The sequence below is a fragment of the Giraffa tippelskirchi genome, chromosome 2, assembly GCF_054371585.1.
Source record: "Giraffa tippelskirchi isolate mGirTip1 chromosome 2, T2T-mGirTip1v1.2.pri, whole genome shotgun sequence".
NCBI classification, from domain to species: domain Eukaryota; kingdom Metazoa; phylum Chordata; class Mammalia; order Artiodactyla; family Giraffidae; genus Giraffa; species Giraffa tippelskirchi.
In genome coordinates, this window is record NC_137276.1 from 61617496 (window position 1) to 61639193 (window position 21698).

Sequence of the window (21698 nt, forward strand, 5' to 3'; positions counted from 1 at the left end):
GCATACAAAGGTGCATCAGTGGCTGGAGAAAACTCGCAGGCAAAAAACTGCAGGTTCTGGAGCCAGAAGTCAGGCTCAGAGAACCCACGTGGTAAGGACAAGGGGATGGGGTAGGCACTGGCAGTGTCTGCTGTACCCTCTAGGACCCCTTGCAGGTCTAAAGTCCTACAGTTCCCTAGTACCCTTTGGAAACAATGCCCTCTATGGCATTTATACAGGGAGGAACAGGCAGAGAGGGTAATTGGGGTAATATGCTTGGGGCCATTGAGCCTAGCCTGGCAGAGGAGGAATGAGAAGTCAGGATGCCTGCCTTTCCCCACCCTGCCACATCCAGGGACCCAGGCTCTTGTGAGCTGCCAGGGGTTTCATTCCCTCCAGCCATCTTGGATTCTCATTCTCCCCTGAATCTAGGATTCAGCAACCCTCTCAATAGGATTGCTTCTAAGCAATGGCTCATATATAAGAGATGAGACCAGAGAGAGTAACCCCTCCTGAGTGCCACATTCTCCAATCAAATATTTGGGAGGCACACAGTCACTCTTGGCCCCCTACTGTGCTGAATCTTTGAGGCCAAGGGGCTAACCTCCACTTCAAATGCCTTTGCTACTCTAGACAGTGGTTAGAGAACCAGGGCCAATGCACCTGACCTCCATGCCTTGACTTCTCTGACTTCCAGCTCCTCCCTTGGCTCCCCAGAGCCATACTTCATTGGTTCATCAGTAAGGGAGGGAGGTGGGGCTAATGATGCTTGGCCCTGTTCTCAGGAGTAATAAGAACAACTATCACACATGAGTATCAAACACTACACACACCATGTGCTGTTCTAAACATTTTCATATATCATGTGATATATATTTCATATATCATGTGATATATTTCATATATCATATATCATATATCATATACTTTTATCTTCACAACTCAGTTAAGTTATCCTGTAATGGAACAGGACATTAACGGGCTTTCCCAGGACAGATTCCTGCTCCACCCCCATCCCCTCACCCCCGCCATGCCTCCTGTCTGTAGAGAAACTTTAGCCAAAGAATAAATTTAATCAGAGAAGTGAGAAAATGCAGAAAGAAAGGAAAACAGTCAAACAAGACAAAATAATAATAGTTAACCGCTAAACAAAGTCAAGGGCATTTCATTTCCCCTCAAGGGCTGTAGATAATATTCTGAGCCATATCCTTTAAGCTGTTTTGCAGATACGGAAACTCCCACCAGGTGGAAGAAGTTAACTACATGATGACTGGGCTGCAGCCATGACATAAACTGCTCCATTGTACGCAATTCCAGGAACAGGCCCCAAGGAAATGGGAACAAACTGACCCTGGAACTGAAGATTAACTGTACCTAAAACAAGCAATAATGCAGATCTACTGCATGACCGATTTCAAGATGATTGTCAGAACTGTGTCATTCCACACCCTTAAGCTCCTCTTTCTTCTTTTTACACCATGCTTTGTTTACATTTTTTAGTTTGCTAATATGGTTAATTACATTGATTGATTTTTTAAAATCTTTTATTGGAGTATAGTTGACTTACAATGTTAGTTTGAAGTTAGAGAAAGACAAACAGTTTGTAGGTGGAATCTTAAAAAAAGGATACAAATGAACTTACCTACAAAGCAGAAATAGTCACGGATGTAGGAAACAAACTTAAGGCTACTAGAGGCTAATGGTGGAGGGAAGGACAAACTGGAAGATTGATATTGACATATACACACTACTATATGTAAGAGAGAGACCTGGGAGACCTGGGTTCGGTCCCTAGGTTGGGAAGATCCCTTGGAGAAGGGAACAGCTGCCCACTTGAGTATTCTGGCCTATAGAATATCATGAACTATCCATCCATGGGGTCACAAAGAGTCAGACACGACTGAGTGACTTTCACTTTCACTTTCATATATAAGACAGATTAACTAATAAGGACCTACTGTATAGCACAGGGAACCCTACTCAATACTCTAATGGTCTATATGGGAAAAGAATCTAAAAAAGAGTGGATGTATATATATGTATAACTGATTCACTTTGCCGCACCCCTGAAACTCTTCATTTTAAAAAATTTTTTTTCTTAATACACTGCATTTATTATTTTTTTAATTTATTTATTTTAGTTGGAGGCTAATTACTTTACAATATTGTGATGGTTTTTGCCATACACTGATATGAATCAGCCATGGGTTTACATGTGTTCCCCATCCTGAACCCCCCTCCCACCTCTCTCCCCATCCCATCCCTCTGGGTCATCCCAGTGCACCAGCCCTGAGCACTTGTCTCATGCATTGAACCTGGACTAACAATCTGTTTCACATATGATAATATACATGTGAAACTCTTCTTTAAAAGCTCTTGACCCCTGATCAGTAATGAGGTGTTGGCTTTTGGACACAAGTCTACCTTCTCCCCAGGTTGCCAGCCTCCTGAGTAAACCAAACTTTCCTTTCCTATGAACCCTAGTCTCTCAAGAGTTGGCTTTCAAGTGGTGAGCAGTTGAGTTTGGTAACAATACCATTATGTCCATTTTATGGGCGATAAAACTGAGGCACAGAGAGGTTAGGTAACTTGCCTAAGGTCACCCAGCTACTCAATGACGGAGCCAGGATGTGAACTCAGGCAGTCTGAGTCCTAGAACTTCAGTGATGACATCAACTACATTAGGAATTCTGGACACCCTCTGCACTCCCACTGAGTTCTGTCTCATGCTTCCCCTGAACTGAAATACCCACCAAGAAAACCCTCTGTCTAAAGACTCAGACTGTGTGTGATCTAATCACTTCTCTTTTTATTCTTTTTGCTTTAAAAAATGGAAATGGATTGTTACATCCATTCAGCGGACCCCCTAGAAATAACTGGAGACCCCGGCGTTGCCTCCTTCCTTCCAGGGCCCGGGTTCATTGTTCACCTCGGGTGAGGACGCCAGGACACCGCTTACCTCCAGAGGAGCCAAGTTCCCCTTAATCAGCCTTGATGACCCTGTCATCCATTAACTTACCTAAACCCTGTCTCTGTGCTTGACCAATCTTCCCAGCTACAAAGGAAGCCTCTTTGCCTGCACAAGTTGCTTTGAAGGTACTATCTCACCACATCAGATTTTTTTTTCAAGTCCTCAACATGTCCAATCTTTGAACTTCCAATACATTGTTTTCCAATGGTCCCAGAACTGGGGTGCTTGTTTGTTTTTTCAGTGATTTCACACTAATTGTTTTTTTCCCCTAATCAGCCTTTGATGGTGTTAGTTGTAAAGAACCTGCCTTCCAATGCAGGTGATATAAGAGACATGGGTTTGATCCCTGGGTCAGGAAGATCCCCTGCAGGAAGAAATGGCAACCCAGTTCGGTATTCTTGCCTGGAGAATCTCATGAACAGAGGAATCTGGCGGGCTACAGCACATAGGGTCGCAAAGAGTCGGATATGACTGAAGTAACTTAGCATCCACGCAAATCAGTCTTTACACTGATGAGACTTGTGAAATTTCTATTCTAGAGTCAAGGGTCTCTCTCACCCTGAGTGATGGGGTTTTCTGGATTTTGCGTTCCTGCAGTGGATGCCCCTTTCTTGTGTTGACCCACAGGAGCCTCATCTCCACCTGAGTTGTGCACTTCAGTCAGCAAGGCTCTTTTCTTCAGAGCCTGGGTAGGGCCATAAAGAGTGATCCCTTCAAGGTTGTCCCTAGGGAGCTTACGTGTTTATAGGAACACAGTTGACAAGATTGTTCAGGAGATGACAATCATGGAAAGAAGTAGAAAATAGATCTAACAAAGAACTTCATTTAGGAAGGCAGAAAAGCAGGCTTCAGTGGGACTGTGGGATTCAAGTGGTCAGACAGGCTTCTTGTAGAAGTTGTCAAGGCTAGAATTCTCCCAACTATAGCTCTCAGCCGATCAGACCCACAGCCACCTTTTATTATCAGGTTTGTCACGCCTCATTTACTATCCCAGGATGGAAAGCAGAGATAATATAACCAATCTATCCACATAATTTCCAAAAAATCAATATATTGACCCAACTATAATATAAAGGAGAAATCAAAGTAACTTATAATAAAAGAATACATATTGTAATATGTAAATGCTCAGCAACGATAAGGAAGTCAAATACTTACACCTAAACATGAAGCCACATGAGGGGATGGCTGTCAGTGCCTCTGGCCGTGGAGAGGGGTGTGCTGGTGACTTAAGGGCTGTGAGTACTGTGCCCACATGAACAGCGGTTTCTGAAAAGCTGACCAACTCTTGGTAAAGTTCAGTACAGAGATTTAGAACAGAAGACAATCGTCCCCTCCGTTGTCATGGGAGTTTCATTCATAGAAAATTCAGAGTATATTAAAACCATGCAAAGATATTCTGTGTATATATGTAAAACAAAGCTGGATTTAGACTCATGTCATTGTAAACAAATTTTTCCACCAGGATCAATGTCACACCTAGGACCAACTGCCAGTTGTACAGGTTGTGCACTGCACAATCATTTACTTCATCACACAAGTGAATACAGTTAGTCCCCTACATATGAATGAATTCTGTTCCAAGGGCACATTTGTAAGTCTAATTTGTTCATAAGTCCAACAAAATTAGCCTAGGTACCCTAACTAACACAACTGTCTATATATTACTGCACTGAAATAGGTTTATGATACTTTTCACACAAGTATTTTTAAAAAGCACAAAAAATAAAAACATGTTTAATCTTACAGTACAGTACCTTGAAAAGTATAGTAGGACAGTACAACAGCTGGAATACAGGGGCTAGCATCAAGTGAACAAGCAAGAAGAGTTACCGATTGGAGGAGGGAAAGAAGTGGGAGAGGGAGAGCTGAAGGATCATCAACAGGAGACGGAGGGCAACCTGCAGTTTCACTCATGCCTGACTTTAATGGCACAGGTTCTGGTTCCTTACTGGATTCAGTTCTATCTACCCTCTTGAAAAAATGATCCAGTGATGTCTGGGTAGTAGCTTTGTTTTTTCCTCCTCATTGATGACTCAGTAGCACTGGATTGCATTCTGGATGCCTGCTGCACTTTCATGTACCATTCCACGTCTGGGTCCTGTGCCTGAAAAACTAACAGTGCCTCCTCAAGTAAAGAAAACCCCCTTGCCATTTCCTGCATTGTGAACCTCTTTGGTTCTTCACTGACTTCTTCTTCCTCTTGTCTCCCTTTGTCCTTTCTCTGGTCCTCCAATTCTATCAGGTCTTCACTAGTAAGCTCCTTGTGCTGCACAGCCACAGTACCGTACAGTACACAAAAGCACAACCACTTATAGAGGAGGCACACATGTGACCAGGTATGCCAGAACTAACTACACGAACTAACTTACAGAATTGGACATGTGAACGCAGGTTCGCGTATTTGAAAGTTCGCAACTTGAAAGTTGTTAAGTTGGGGACTTACTGTGGTGGCCCCTAGGGTTGTAGGGTCCACAGGCACCTGCTTGGAGTTGTTTTTTACCGAAAAATCTGATATTTATTCACTCTAATGATAATGTTTACTTCTCATGAATTTTTTTTAATTTATTTTAATTGGAGGCTAATTATTTTACAATATTGTAGTGGTTTTTGCCATACATTGACATGAATCAGCCATGCGTGTACATGTGTCCCCCATCCTGAGCCCCCCTCCCACCTCCCTCCCCATCCCATCCCTCAGGGCCGTCCCAGTGCACCAGCCCTGAGCACCCTGTCTCATGCATCGAACCTGGACTGGTGATCTATTTCAAATATGGTCATATACATGTCACAATGCTATTCTCTCAAATCATCCCACCCTCGTCTTCTCTCCCAGAGTCCAAAAGTCTCTTTATATCTGTGTCTCTTTCACTGTCTTGTATATAGGGTCATCATTACCATCTTTCTAAATTCCATATATATGCATTAATATACTATATTTGTGTTTTTCTTTCTGACTTACTTTACTCTGTATAATAGGCTCCAGTTTCATCCACCTCATTAGAACTGATTCAAATGTATTCTTTTTAATGGCTGAGTAATATCCCATTGTGTATATGTACCACAGCTTTCTTATCCATTCATCTGCCGATGGACATCTAGGTTGCTTCCACGTCCTTGCTATTGTAAACAGTGCTGTGATGAACATTGGGGTACACGTTTCTCTTTCAATTCTGGTTTCCTCAGTGTGTATGCCCAGCAGTGGGATCACTGGGTCATATGGCAGTTCTATTTCCAGTTTTTTAAGGAATCTCCACACTGTTCTCTATAGTGGCTGTACTAGTTTGCATTCCCACCAACAGTGTAAGAGGGTTCCCTTTTCTCCACACCCTCTCCAGCATTTATTGTTTGTAGACTTTTTGATAGCAGCCATTCTGACCGGCATGAGATGGTACCTCATTGTGGTTTTGATTTGCATTTCTCTGATAATGAGTGATGTTGAGCATCTTTTCATGTGTTTGTTAGCCATCTGTATGTTTCCTTTGGAGAAATGTCTGTTTAGTTCTTTGGCTCATTTTTTGATTGAGTCGTTTATTTTTCTGGTATTGAGCTGCTTGTATATTTTTGAGATTAATTCTTTGTCAGTTGCTTCATTTGCTATTATTTTCTCCCATCCTGAAGGTTGTCTTTTCACCTTGCTTATAGTTTCCTTTGTTGTGCAAAAGGAATTTTTGAAATTACATGGGATGAGGGAGAATTCTTCATTGTGTGAGACTATCCTGCACATTGTGGTATACAGAAAGCACTCCTGGTTCCCTCCCCACATACTAAATGCCAACATTATTACCACAAATAACCCCCACAAATGCCCAAACTAGCCCCTGGGCAGCACTGTCCCACTAAGAACCACTACCTTAGAGGCATCGGTGGCTCCAGACTCTCCCACTGCTGGTGGTTCTCAGCCTCATCTTGCTTTCTCTTTACTGCTTCCTTCCTTCATCCCTTTCTTCCCACTCCTGCCCCAGTCCAGCCTTTATGGCCTCATTTCTGGACCAGCAGAGACATCTGCCTGGGCTCCCTGCTTCTGAGCTCAGCCACTCCAATCCAGCCAGGGAACCTGCCCAGCACTACAGTACAAAGACCCTTCTCTCTCTCACCCCCCTGCCCTCAGAGTCCAGCCCCACAGTGATAGTGCTTCTTGCTCTGATTCCATCTTTTCATAGTAATCTTTCCTCTACCCCCTCCCATTCTCCAAGCATTCTCACCGCCATACCTTTGCTTCCACCATTCCCCTTCTTGGGCAACCCCATCCTCCATATCACTTACTCTCCATCTCTGCCCTTAGGCACCAGCTCATTCACTAGCCTTCCCAGAAGTGCAGAGTCAAAAGCAATGTGCTCTCACGGTGCTTCATCTGTGACTTTTGCAGACCCGTAGCACCCTTGTAGAGTGTTTTTCTCCCTCTGTCACAACCAGAATCTCCCCCAGGGAATGGACTTATCTCTCTTGGGACCTCTGCACTAGAGATCCAAGGGACTTGAGGTTGGTTGGGTGTAGGATAGGGCCAGCCTAGGAGGGACACAGATTTAACGAACTGGCTGCTGGGAGCCTTTGGCCTCCTAAGTGGTGGCTGACTTGAAGAATGGTGGTTTCAATGAATTTTTCAGTGATGAGGTGGGCCACATAGTATTGGGGCAGAGTGAAGACTTCTGTCATTACATCAAGGAAGGTTGGTGGTGTGGTCTCCTGGGAGGAAGAGGAAATAATAGGAAGCCTTGAATTCACTCCATCTAGGGTGAATTCAAGGGTGAACTCCATCATTCCCTAGGGTGAAGGAAAGGTATCCATGGATTTGTATGAGTGAGTGTGTGTGTGTGTGTGTGTGTGTGTGTGCCTTTGCACTCGCTGCTGCTGTGTCTGGCAGGAAAGCAGACATTTAAACCCTCATTGTAGCTTCATCGAACCCAGGGGTGGGAACTTGCCCATGGCACAGGGGTGGAAAGTGGGGGGATTGAACAGGGAGGGCTCTGAGATTTTATTCTAGTCATTTAGAATAAGACCAGATTGCAGGGGGCAGGAAAAAGGAGCCCCAACTCCCAGTTAAAGCTGAACAGTTGTCCTCAACAATCCCTGCACAGGACCTGACTCTAATGTCTTCTGATGGGACAAATTGGTGAGCACGACTATTAGCTGGGTGACATCAAAAGGTATTAATCTCTGGTTCCCGAGCAGGACCAGCGCCACATTAGTGCCTCGCACCCAGTCATTATTAAGACTTTAGCCCAAGGGTGTAATAAATGTTTTATGGCATGCAAACCAAGGTAATGGAATGCAAATCCCATAATATAGCCATACATTTATTTTCTAATGGAGCAAATGATGATGTATTTTATCTGAGAAGAGCTGCTGATAGGGTCTGCTTGGGAAATGTAAAGTTACTGACCCAAAGGGTGAGTGGGTGGCCCTGCTGGGGTGGGGGCTTGGGCCGAGCGCGGGTGGGAGCCGTGCTGGGACTTCCCAACAGTGGTCAAGCTTTTGTGCACATGAACCGCCTAGACAAGCCCATTGCTCTTACACTCGCACCCCCAGACACCCTCCTTTTGGGGAATACATCGAACATTCTGAGGCTTAATTACATCCCTTTTGCAGTGAGCCCCCCGCCTCCCTGGAGCCCCTACCCCCACCCAGAGCTGCATACCAATAAGCTATTCAGCTCATATCGGCTTTCCAAAAATATGGCCGCATTAAGGTGTGAAATGTTAATGGGATCGAGGGGTGCGGGGCTATTTCTCCAATGGAGTTGGGACTTGGCACTGGTGCTGTGTTTATTAGGAGGCCAACACTATTCAGCTATAGCCCTAGGGTTGGTGGGGAGACCAGGCTGGCTACCCAGGGTAGCTGTGGCCTTGGGCAGGGCTTCAGGCGAGTGAGTCCCCAGGTCTTTCTGACTGCTACTGTTTCAGAAAGAACATTCTGAATAGTCAGCTTGAGCAGAAAGAATATAGCATCCCTTCTGCTGTCAGGCAGAGGGCCTCTTCATTCCTAAGAATCTTAGTGCCCTCTCTTGTCCAATCTGGACGCAAACTGTATACACAGTCCCCAGCTGGACAAGGGCTCATGGGCCTAATACTGATAAGTAAGGACCTGCTCTGTACCTAGATTTATGGGGACACTAAGAAGTTTGAGACCTGTCCCTGCCTTCAAGGTACTGATGCTCTAACTAGAGAAAAGGACACATATCTGAGAAGAAATTAGCAGTCAGGATGCATAGGGTTTAAGAGTCCCCTAAGTGATGTATGTGAGGGATACAAGTTCCCTTGTAAGATTTCTCAGGAAAAAGAAAAGATACCACCATTAAGAAGAAGGGAAGGGGAGTGAAAACCACTGCCCGAGAGGAATCCTGATGGAGATCTGCTGTGGGCTAGAGGTGGTAATCCATGGACAGAGGAGCCTGGCCGGCTACAGTCCATGGGGTCAGACACAACTGAGCAACTTTCACTTTCAGAAGTGGTAGTTCAGTTCAGTTCAGTTCAGTCGCTCAGTCGCGTCCGACTCTTTGCGACCCCATGAACTGCAGCACGCCAGGCCTCCCTGTCCATCACCAACTCCCGGAGTCTACCCAAACCCATGTTCATTGAGTCGGTGATGCCATCCAACCATCTCATCCTCTGTCGTCCCCTTCTCCTCCCACCCCCAATCCTACCCAGCATTAGGGTCTTTTCCAATGAGTCAACCCTTCGCATGAGGTGGCCAAAGTATTGGAGTTTCAGCTTCAACATCAGACCTTCCAATGAACACCCAGGATTGATCTCTTTTAGGATGGATTGATTGGATCTCCTTGCAGTCCAAGGGACTCTCAAGAGTCTTCTCCAACACCACAGTTCAAAAGCATCAATTCTCCGGCGCTCAGCTTTCTTCACCGTCCAACTCTCACATCCATACATGACCACTGGAAAAACCCTAGCCTTGACTAGACGGACTTTTGGTGGCAAAGTAATGCCTCTGCTTTTAAATATGCTATCTAGGTTGGCCATGACCTTCCTTCCAAGGAGTAAGCGTCGTTTAATTTCATGGCTGCAGTCACCATCAGCAGTGATTCTGGAGCCCAAAAAAGTAAAGTCTGACATTGTTTCCACTGTTTCCCCATCTATTTCCCATGGAGTGATGGGACCAGATGCCATGATCTTAGTTTTCTGAACGTTGAGCTTTAAGCCAACTTTTTCACTCTCCTCCTTCACCTTCATCAAGAGGCTCTTTAGTTCTTCTTCACTCTCTGCCATAAGGGTGGTGTCATCTGCATATCTGAGGTTATTGATATTTCTCCCAGCAATCTTGATTCCAGCTTGTGTTTCTTCCAGCCCAGCGTTTCTCATGATGTATTCTGCATATAAGTTAAATAAGCAGGATGACAATATACAGCCTTGACGGACTCCTTTTCCTATCTGGAACCAGTCTGTTGTTCCATGTCCAGTTCTAACTGTTGCTTCCTCACCTGCATACAGGTTTCTCAAGAGACAGGTCAGATGGTCTGGTATTCCCATCTCTTTCATAATTTTCCACAGTTTATTGTGATCCACACAGTCAAAGGCTTTGGCATAGTCAATAAAGCAGAAATAGATGTTTTTCTGGAACTCTTCTTGCTTTTTCAATGATCCAGCGGATGTTGGCAATTTGATCTCTGGTTCCTCTGCCTTTTCTAAAACCAGCTTGAACATCTGGAAGTTCACGGTTCACATATTGCTGAAGCGTGGCTTGGAGAATTTTGAGCATTACTTTACTAGCATGTGAGATGAGTGCAATTGTGTAGTAGTTTGAGCATTCTTTGGCATTGCTTTTCTTTGGGATTGGAACGAAAACTGACCTTTTCCAGTCCTGTGGCCACTGCTGAGTTTTCCAAATTCGCTGGCATATCGAGTGTAGCACTTTGGCAGCATCACCTTTGAGGATTTGAAATAGCTCAACTGGAATTCCATCACCTCCACTAGCTTTGTTCGTAGTGATGCTATCTAAGGCCCACTTGACTTCACATTCCAGGATGTCTGGCTCTAGGTGAGTGATCACACCATCGTGATTATCTGTGTCATGAAGATCTTTTTTGTACAGTTCTTCAGCAAAGGATAAAAGGAAAGATATTCCCATCTGAATGCAGAGTTCCAAAGAATAGCAAGGAGAGATAAGAAAGCCTTCCTCAGCGATCAGTGCAAAGAAATAGAGGAAAACAACAGATTGGGAAAGACTAGAGATCTCTTCAAGAAAATTAGAGATACCAAGGGAACATTTCATGCAAAGATGGGCTCGATAAAGGACAGAAATGGTATGGACCTAACAGAAGCAGAAGATATTAAGAAGAGGTGGCAAGAATACACAAAAGAACTGTACAAAAAAGATCTTCAGAAGTGGTAAGGACCTCTCAAAGTGGAAAAAACAGGACTTGGCGCTTTCCTGCAAAAAGCATGTGTGGGCATGCATGCGTGCACGTGAGTGTGTGTGTGTGTTCACTCAGTCATGTCTTTGTGACCCCATGGACTATAGCCCAGCTGGCTCCTCTGCCCATAGGATTTTTCAGGCAAGAACCCTGGAGCAGGTTGCCATTTCCTACTACAGGGGATCCTCCCAACCCAGGGATCACACCTGCTTCTCTTAGGTCTCCTGCACCAGCAGGTGGATTCTTTACCACTGTGCCACCTGGGAAGCCCAAAGAGCTCATAGTAGGTGTTCAGTTCACATTGGCTTTTGAATGCCCTGAAAACAATGATTGTTCTCATTAGCGCTTCAATTCTTGGCACATACTTTTAATCTTCTAATATGCCCTTTTTTTTATAGAATAATATTAACACTAATAACAATTAATTGAGAAATTATATCAGGCCCTGTGCTAAGCACTTAACTGTCTCACTGAATCTTAAAATGACTCGAAAAGGGAAGTACTTTTATGATTCCTGTCAAGGAATAATAATGAGGAAGCGAGTCTCAGAGTGGGATTTGCCCGAGGGAGTGAGGGCTGGGATGTAACCAGATCTCTCTGCCTCCATAGCTCATCCTGTACAGTCCACCCCTCTAGATCTAGGAAACAGAGATCAGAGGAATTAGGAGCTATACTGAAGGACACACAGCAATTGGTGTGATCAAGGGAGGGCCTCTGGCTTCAGGCCATGCTGCCTTCTGCACCCGTGAGCAGCTCTTGGTTTCCATGTGTGTGTTTTGTCCCAGGAGTCGTCTCCCCAGTTCTACTGCCCAACCCTCTGTCTACCTCCAATCAGTCTGTGTCCCATTAGTATGCACTATCTCATCCTAGGATAAGTCGAATCGTGGATGAACATGACAAAATAAAGATAACGGTAAATCAGGTGTCCACGATGATCTGAGCCCAACCATGATTTGAAAATTCTCCATTGATTTCTCTGTGCCTGAGCCTCTGCTCAAATATGGATGCTATATGTGAATAGCCCTTTGGCAGGATACTCAGGCTGGGATGAGTCTGCTCTTGGTCTTGTTCTGGTTTGGCCTACTAATGCCCCAGAACAGGCCTTTGTGGAATATTATCCTCCAAGGCCTAGAAAAGGGATCATGCCCACCTCTGGGCGGGGAGAAGGACAGTAGTATTCAGCTCTGAATTCTTCAGGTTGGGTCTCGAGACAGCTGTGCATGCTCGGCAGCCTCAACAGGGCCAGGACTAGGCGGGAGATGAGAGGAGTCCAGGGTGCCAAATGAAGAAAGCATTCACTTTCAGAGTCACAGTAGTGCAGGCCTTTTTTTTCGGCCGTGCCACACGGCTTGTGGGATCTCATTTTCCTGACCAAGGATCACACCTGGGCCCTCAGCAGTGACAGTGCAGAGTTCTGACCACTGGCCCACCAGGGAATTCCTGAGTGCAGGCCTTTTTTAAAAAGTGCCCTATGGTTATCTGCTCCATCCACTCTATTGTTGGGCTTGGCCCTGTAGTGCTATCACAAATGCAGGCGTGGAAAGGAGCCTATGTCCCCTAACCACTGAGCTGGGGGACAGACAGAGTGACTTCCAATTGGCCCCAGTATCTAAAAAGCCTGGGACTCGAGGATTGAACCAGCAACGGAAATTCTAAGGAAACCAACTTACACAAAATGTAAGCAGAGATAGAATTTCAGCCACTCACAGGCTCACTTAAATGAAAGTTCACGGGTTAAGCCTTAGATGAGGCTGGATCCAGTTACCCATCAAGAATTTTTCTCTTTCTATCTCTTAGCTCTGCTTTCCTTGAAATTCTTCCTGGGCACAATCTAGTTGAAGGCAGACGGAGGGTCACTTGGACCCAGGATAATACACACACATAAGAACTGAAGCTGCTCATGGTGGTGCAGGGGACAGTGTGACCTGAAGCTAAACATGCTCCTACAGGAAGGAGTACAGAGATGGCTTCACTCTGAGGCTCAGGAAGCATCTACTGTGCAAGAGCAAGGTGACGGCTGGGCAACCCAATGGAAAAAAATAATTTCTCCTTCCTGGTAGTTGCACCAAGAGATTTCATTAGCATGGCTCCCATACCACATCCATAACTAAACTAACCACTGTGGCCAGGGGTTTGATCTGCTCTGTGGATCTAGTTCTACTCGTGGGCTTGAGCCCAGAGGACCCCAGACATCCAACCCCATTTGAAACCATGGAGACTTGGTAGAAGTGATATGGGTTCCCCAAAGGAGAATCTGGCTGCTCTCAGAGGAGGGATGAATGCTAAGCAGACAAACTCAAGAGCAATCAACTCAAGAGCTGGAGACTCTTCTAAAACCCTGGCCACACCCAGGCCTTCTCTGGGGGCCCAGAACAGCTGCTGCCCAAATCAGTGTCATTTGCAAGTATCTGCTAGAAGCTTTCTTTAGGTATGAAATGCTTCTTGCTCATCTTCGGCCACCTAACCCTCTCCCTGAAGGGACTGGTCAATGACATGTGCATTACAGTCACTCAGTAGGAATGTGCTGACGTTATGAAAGAATGAATGAGGAACTGTGCTGGGGCTGGGCCCCAAACTTTTATTAACTGCGAGGTTAAAAGCTATCGAGGGTCAGGGGCACCGCAAAGGTGCAGAGGGAGTGAGTCAATTAACACCTGCCTTTTTATTTCCAAATCGAATTGTTGCATGAGGTTTGGGATGATGTAACCACTCGGCAGCGTCAGGGCAGGATTTATGAGCTATGGTATGTGGAGCGATGGTTGGAGCAGGCAGCTGCTGAGAGGCTCTTACCCTGACTGCCCTTTCTTGGAAACCTCCCTAAAATAATGGTTGGAAGGCATGAAGCTACCTTTGCTGTTATAAACCCATGCCCCTGTGCCCAGGGTGGATCTGAATTGAGTCACTTTTTCCTGGGCTGGTTTAGGAGGGTATCCGGCTCAGGGATGGCTTTAGGCTAGGAGGGGAAAGAAGTGGGAATGTTGAGAAGGGGAGTGGGGCGGGGGTGGGGGGGTGGTAGAGAGGATAGGAGATTGACTCAGGCTCCCTGGAATGAGGACACGACCCCACAGAGCCTTCTTACATTGGTGTGCATTTGAGTAGGGAGTGGTAGTGGCCAACTAGAGAGTCCACGTGTTAATGTCCATTCATCATCTCCTATCTGAGATGAGCTGAGTTGGCCGCTGCTGGAAGTTTCTGGGAATGAGACTGGTGTAGCCAGATTCACTGACCACTCCATGGCCTGCTGCAGGGCTTGGGATGGAGGGAAGAAGGCAGGCTTCCCCTCCAGCCCTTCCCACCAGTGCCTGGGTCCGAATGATGGATTTTCAACTGGGCCATTAAATGCTGATTAAAGTACTGGAGAAAAGAACAGGAAAGAAAAAAAAAAAAAAAAAAACAATATCGAGCATTGTACATACATACACACTCCCACCCCTTGCCCCCCTTCCCTTTTCTCAAGCTGCCTCGAAGTTCGTTCCAACCCTCCATTGGAAATGCTATAAAAGGCCAGGTTAATTAAGTCCTATATATTACCAGTGCAAACACTTTCAACTTTATTCCAGCAGCTCAGTGAGTGAGGAGGAGGCCAGGCAAGGTCCAGGCAGCTCAGGGTAATAAAACAGAAGACTCAATTACCTTGTACATTTGCAGTTTTTATAAAATCATTTCAAGTTCTCCCAATGAAAAGCATAGTGAGAGGGATTGGAATCTCGAAATCCAGAAGGAGCTCAGGGAACCAGGGACTTTAGAACAGTCAAGGGTAAGTCATCTTGTCCATCCCTCTACTTCTGGGCAGGGAGGCCCCCTCTAAGGAGCAGCTCAAGTAAATTACAGAGGAAGGAGGGAGGGAAGGGGACGCCCCAATCAGGCACTGAATGTCCACTGGGTCTAGAGGACAATACTGGTGCTTTATGTAACTCACTCAGGTAGTTATTATCCCCATTTACAGATAAGCAGACTGAGGCATCAAAGTAACCCCTTGGTACCCAAGAGAGGCCCAACACCCAGCCTATGGTACTGTGATTCCTGACTCTCCCTGTAAGCTACCAGGACTTCTATCTGCACGGCATGGCGCAATGTTAAGAAGACAGTCTCTGCAGTTTGTGGGTCTAGATTCAAATCTCAGTCCGACCACTGCCTACCTATGTATCCTTGGGCAAATCACTTAACTTCCCTGAACCTTAGTAAGGAGTTTCCTCATCTGTGAAAACAATTTTAGTACCTTCTTCACAGCATTATTAAGAGTATTAAATGAACAACATATAAAATGTTCAACCCAGAGCTTGGAGTATGACACATATTGGTTATTACTGTGATTATCATTATACGAGCTAAGCCCAAACTTGTCTTGACCAGCTCATTATATTTTCCAGAGTGATAGTTAGTGAACTAGTTATACTAGCCACACTCATGTGCTAAAGGAAAGGATTAAGGAGCTCTCTTAGCTTCTTCCTTTACACCACAGGGACCTAATTCACAAAGATTCTCCCACTTCTGAGTCTCACCAAAGGGCAGGAACCTCTTTCCTATTAAGAAACCACTTGTTTCACAGGGGCCACAAAATAAGAGCTATATATATATAAGTAAAAAACAACTTATTATTTTCTTCAGAAAACAGAAACTGTTCAACATGTCTGCTCTTTCAGAAACAGGAGTATAAAATCTCAATTCAACAGCAGTCCCCAGAGGGAGAAATTATTCTCTGGGCTGTAGCCACAGTGACCCAGAGCAATGTTTCCTGGAAGGCTGGAGAAAATTAAGCCCAAAGTTCCCTCGTCTTGATCAAATCTCTTGGGACCTTACGGGATGCACCTGGGTTGGGGTGGGGTTGGGGCTGAACAGCTGGGCAGCCGGGGACCAGTCGGGGAGGCAATGCCTGGCGTGTGGTGAACACCATGTGTGGACTGAATGAATGAAGTTGTAAATCATGCGCACGTTTCAGCTCCTCCTGTGTGGAGTTTCCTCTTAAGCTGGGCCCATGAAGCACAGTGTATTTTCCCAAAATGGCCACAGTAACATTTCCAGTCCCACCTGCCCTTCTAGAACCTTGACATTCTCTTATCAAGAAGTGGAGTCTATTTCTCCTCCCCTTAAAATTGGGCTGGGCTTCATGGTAACTTACAAAATGTTGCAGACATGATATTGTATAACTAGCAGAGCTAGTCAAAAAAGGCAATATGCTTTCACTTGGTTGTCTCATGGGAATCTAGCTACCATAATGTGAGGAAGCCAAAGCTATCCACAGAGGCCTCATGTAGATATTCTGGCCAAGAGTCCCAGCTAAGGTCCCAGACAACAGCCAGTACCAGCCACCAGACACATGTGTGAACAAGCCTTCAGATGACTCCAGCCCCAGTGGCTGAGTCACCTTCAGCCTTTGAAACTCCCACCTGAGGATCTCACATCACTGAGTAGAGATCAAGCACCCTTGCTGTATGCTATCTAAACCTCTGCTCCACAGAGTCTAAAAGCATAATCAACAGTTGTTTCACACCACTAAGTTTGGAGTAATTTTTAACCTAGCAATAGATAACCAGAATATCCATCTATGCCTTTCAATGCCAGGTTTAGTTCTGGGGGCTACTATGTAAGAGGGTCATTGACCCACTGAAGAAATTTTCATGCACTGTAGTCACAGTAGGAGGGACTTAGAACCCTAACCTAGATGTTGAAAGCTGGAGATGGGAGCTGGTATGTGGGGTGGGGAGAGGACTTAATCATGACTTTCCTTTCCCTGAGGAAGTGGCAGGCTTGTTCTGGCAGCATGGCAGTCCAGTGGGAAAGGAGGAGACTTTGGAGTCAGATGGCCCCTCACTAACTCTATGGCTTGGACAGGTCAGTCCACTTCTCTGAACCTCAGATGAAGATGATAATGTCTCTCTTGCAGTATGCTTGTATGGATTATATAAGATCAATAGAGCTGACTTGCTTGGCACATAGACCCTTAATAAATATTCTCGTGAAAGGTCCTTTGGTTGCCCTCAAATCTGCAAATAAATAGGAGGTGCTTATGAAAAGATGTTGCAGGCCACTTCTTCTGGGTTGAGTGAGGATTAAAACATAACTCACTTCTCTCAGGGTTTTAATGTATAGAAAATAGGTATAGGAAAGGGAATGAGGATTGAAGTCCCAGCTTTATTAATAGCAGCAAATGTTCAATAATTGCCACGGGAAGGGCTACAGTTGGAGCCTGGCATTTTCTCTGTGAGGACATCTTCAATTAAGGATTCAGATTCTTTGCAAACAAAAGTACAAGACCAGATGGCTTCACTGGGGAATTCTACCAAACAAACAAATCCTTCCCAAACTCTTCCAAAAGACTGAAGAGGAGAGAATATTTCCAAAGTCATTCTATGAAGCCACCCTCACCCTGTTACCAAAACCGGAGACACTAGCAAAAAAGAAAACTACAGACCAATAACTTTGATGAACATAGAGGCAAACATTCTCAACAAAATGTTAGCAAACTAAATCTAACGACACATGAAAAAGATCATACACCATAATCAAGTTGGTTTCATCCCAGGGTCACAGGAATGGTTTAACATGTACAAATCAATCAGTGCAATACATCATATCAACAAGAGAAAAGAAAAAAAAATACATGATCATCTCAATAGAAGCATAAAAAGCATTTGATAAAATTCAACATCCATTCATGATAAAAACTCTTACCAAAGTGGATATAGAGGGAACATCTCTCAACATAATGCATGTTATTTCTGACAAACCCACAGTCAATAAAATACTCAACAGTGAAAACTGAATATGATTCAAAGAAATGAAAGATATTCCATCCTCTTGGATTGGAAGAATTATTACTATTAAAATGACCATACCACCCAAAGCAATCTACAGATTTATTGCAACCTCCATCAAATTACCCATGACATTTTTCTTAGGACTAGGACAAATAATAATAAATAATCCTAAAATTTATATGGAAACATAAAAGACCCAGAATTATCAAAGCAATCCTGAAGGAAAAGAACAAAGCTGGAGGCATAACCCTCTCAGCTTCAGATAATACTACAAACCTACAGTAATCAAAACAGTGTGGTAGGTAATTCCCTGGTGGCCCAGTGGTTGGACTCAATGCTTTCACTGCCATGGCCTGGGGTTCAATACTTGTTCAGGGAACTAAGATCCCAGAAGCCACAATGCATGGCCAAAAAAGAAAAATATTTTTCTTAGAAAAACTAAACAAAAAACCCAGCATGGTATTGGCACAAAAACAAACACACGGATCAGTGGAACAGAATACAGAGGCCCCAAAATAAATAAACACCTATAGTCAATTTATCTTCAACAAAGGAGGCAAGAATATATGATGGAAAAAAGACAATCTCTTCAGCATATGGTGTTGGGAAAGTTGGACAGCTGCATGTAGGTTCATGAAGTTAGAACACACCCTCACATTGTACAAAAAAATAAACTCAAAATGGCTTAAAAACTTAAATATAAAATGTGACATCATAAAACTCCTAGAAGAAAACACAGGCAAAACATTCTCTGACATAAACCATACCCATCTTTTCTTAGGTTAATCTCCCAAAGCAATATAAATAAAATCAAAAACAAACAAATGGGACCTAATCAAACGTATAAGCCTTTGCACAATAAGAAAACCATAAGTAAAACAAAAAGACAACCTACAGACTGGGAGAAAATATTTGCAAATGATGCACTGACAAGGGTTTAATTTCCAAAATATATAAATAGCTCATACAAGTCAATAACAACAACAACAACAACAACAACAAAAACAATTAAAATAATAGTAGGAGACCTAAACAGACATTTCTCCAAAGAAGACACACAAATGGCCAACAGGCACATGAAAAGATACTCAGTATCACTAATTATTAGAGAAATGCAACTCAAAACTGCAACAAGGGACTGCCTCACATCAGTCAGAATAAAAAAACAAACAAAAAAAAACTATAAATATCAAATGCTGGAGAGGTGGAGAAAAGGGAACTCTCCTACCCTATGGTAGGAATGTAAATTGGTGCAGGCACTGTAGAAACAGTGTGGGGGTTCCTTAAAAAACTCAAGATAGAGCTGCGACATGATCCAGCATTTCCACTCCTGGGCATATATTCAGTGAAAACTATCATTCAAAAAAATACACGCACCCCAAGCTACATAGCAGCACTATTTACAACAGTCAAGACGTGAAAGCAACTAAAGGTCCAACAAAAGGTGAATGGATAAAAAAGATATGGTATATGTGTATACATATATAGAATGGAATATTATTCAGTCATAAAAAAAGAATGAAATAATAACATTTGCAACAACATGAGCAAACCTAGAGACTATCATACTAAGTGAAGTAAGTCAAAAAGAGAAAGACAAATACCATATGATATCACTTATATACGGAATCTAAAATATGACACAAATGAATTTATTTACAAAACAGATGCACAGAGAAAACAAACATATGGTTACCAAAGGGGAAAGGGGGTGAGGGAGGGATAAAATAGGAGTTTGGGATTAACAGATACATACTACTATATATACAACAGGTAAACAACAAGGTCCTACTGTATAGCACAGGGAACTATATTCAATATCCTGTGATAAAACATAATGGAAAAGCATATGAAAAAGAATATATATATATATGTATAACTGAGTCATTTTGCTATACACCAGAAACTAACACATTGTAATACTGTAAATCAACTATACTTCACTTTTTTTAAAAAGGGCTCATATTCTTTAATAGTTATAGGATGACTTAGGCCTTCTATTGTCAGTTTGGGGCTTCCCTGGTGGCTCAGGTGGTAAAGAATCTGCCTGCAATGCAGGAGACCTGGGTTCGATCCCCCTGGAGAAGGAAATGGCAATCCACTCCAGTATTCTTTCCTGGAGAATTCCATGGACAGAGAAGCCTGGTGGGCTATAGTCCATGGGAGTTGCAAAGAGTCAGACATGACTGAGCAACTAACACACAACAAAATTGTCAGCTTTGGTCATTTGTGTTTTCCTAGGACTTTGCCCATTTTATCTAAATTTTCAAATGTTATTTTCAAACAGAAGTTGTTCAGAATCAACCACTGAGTCCTCCCTTCTATCAAACCCTCAGAATTGTGCTGTGGGGTCACTGCATGTGCTCCTGTCCAGGGGTCACGGAGGTAGTGTTTTTGCCTCCAGTGTAACAGCCTGTGAGTAAACTTGAGCCACACTTTCCTGGACCTCTCTCATCTCCCCAACCTTTCCCCTCCTCACACCCTACTGCCAGAGTGGTGAAGGCACTCTGAGCATTGACAAGTTAGAACTCCTACCTGTAACCCACCCAGAAAGTTCGAGGGAAAACCACATCCCCTCCCAGCCCAGGCTCCAGAAGACAGCTTAAGGGTGGCCCTGATTACAGGGGTTTGGGGTTGCCCGAGCCACCTCCCCCACCGCTTTCTAGCGCGTCACTCCTTCAGTGTCCTCTCTCCTCACTGATGCCCTCAGCTGGGCAGGGACGTCAGTGACCTCACCTTGGCAATAGTCACACGTGCCCCAACTCCCATCTCAGTTGCTAGCTTATTTCCCCACGGAGGACAAGCAGCAGGTAGCAGGCTGGGGTAAGGGCTGGGACCTGGGGAGGAAAGAGAAGCTTATAGGGCAGCGAGGGGTTATCTGTTTACCCCAGGGTGACCTCATGTGTGCTTCTGCTAAAGTAAGAAATGGATGGGTGTCACCTCAGCAATGGCTTCAGGGAGGTGCCCATGTGGGATGGACCCTGCTATTCACCTTTCCCAGCGGGGCCCCCTTCCCTCTTGATAGTTTCAGAGAACCCACAAAGGATGGAACTGTTGGGTGGTGCTCCTGAGCCCTTGCCTCTGGGGGAGTTCCCAGCCGGCAGCCCCCAACCTCCATCTGTCCTCTCCATTGGGTCCTGCCGGCTACCCTGCAGCCCCCTCCCCCAGAAAAGCAGCCATTCCTGAGCTCTGCCTCCCTCCAAGGGTGCTGCCCTGACGGCCTGGGCAGCATTGAGCTCCATCTGCCTGCCCGCTGAGCAGAGAAGACGACACAAGGTGGGAGTCTCGGGGTTAAAAGTCCGGCAGACTCACCCAGGAGCTGGCTACTCAGGCAGCACAGGGAGCTGATGCTTTGAGGGATGAGTGGGTGCCCAGCTGGACACTGAAGAGCTTAAAGGAACATGATGGAAGACAGGAGAATGGGGGCACACGGCGCTGCTGGAGAAAAGCTGGCCCTGTGCGTGGATAATTAGAACTGAACGTCCGTAAACAATGCCTTTTCCCCTCATTAAGGACAAATCTGTATGTATAATGTGCCTATTTTCTCTTTCATTAACTCATAAATGGCCACTACTATAAGGCCATTTAACCAGAAGCTTTGACTTGCCCGTCAGCCCCGGGTCTG

General features: G+C 44.6%; 1 protein-coding gene and 1 long non-coding RNA gene across 3 annotated transcripts in view; one reads left to right on the forward strand and one right to left on the reverse strand.

Annotated features, from left to right (window-relative positions):
- Nucleotides 1-21698, forward strand: part of LOC145536135 (uncharacterized) — a 73960-nt gene that overhangs the window by 47859 nt on the left and 4403 nt on the right. The window contains exon 6 of one of the 2 annotated variants that reach the window (XR_014075665.1): nt 1195-1523. The exons of the other annotated variant lie outside the window; for it this stretch is intronic. The gene's annotated coding sequence lies outside the window, so the exon portion shown is untranslated. Of the gene's footprint in view, nt 1-1194; nt 1524-21698 lie in introns of those variants that run through there. 2 annotated transcript variants of the gene reach the window in all.
- The window catches only part of LOC145536153 (uncharacterized), a 116951-nt gene that overhangs the window by 14861 nt on the left and 80392 nt on the right, over nt 1-21698 (reverse strand). The gene's annotated exons all lie outside the window — the stretch shown is intronic.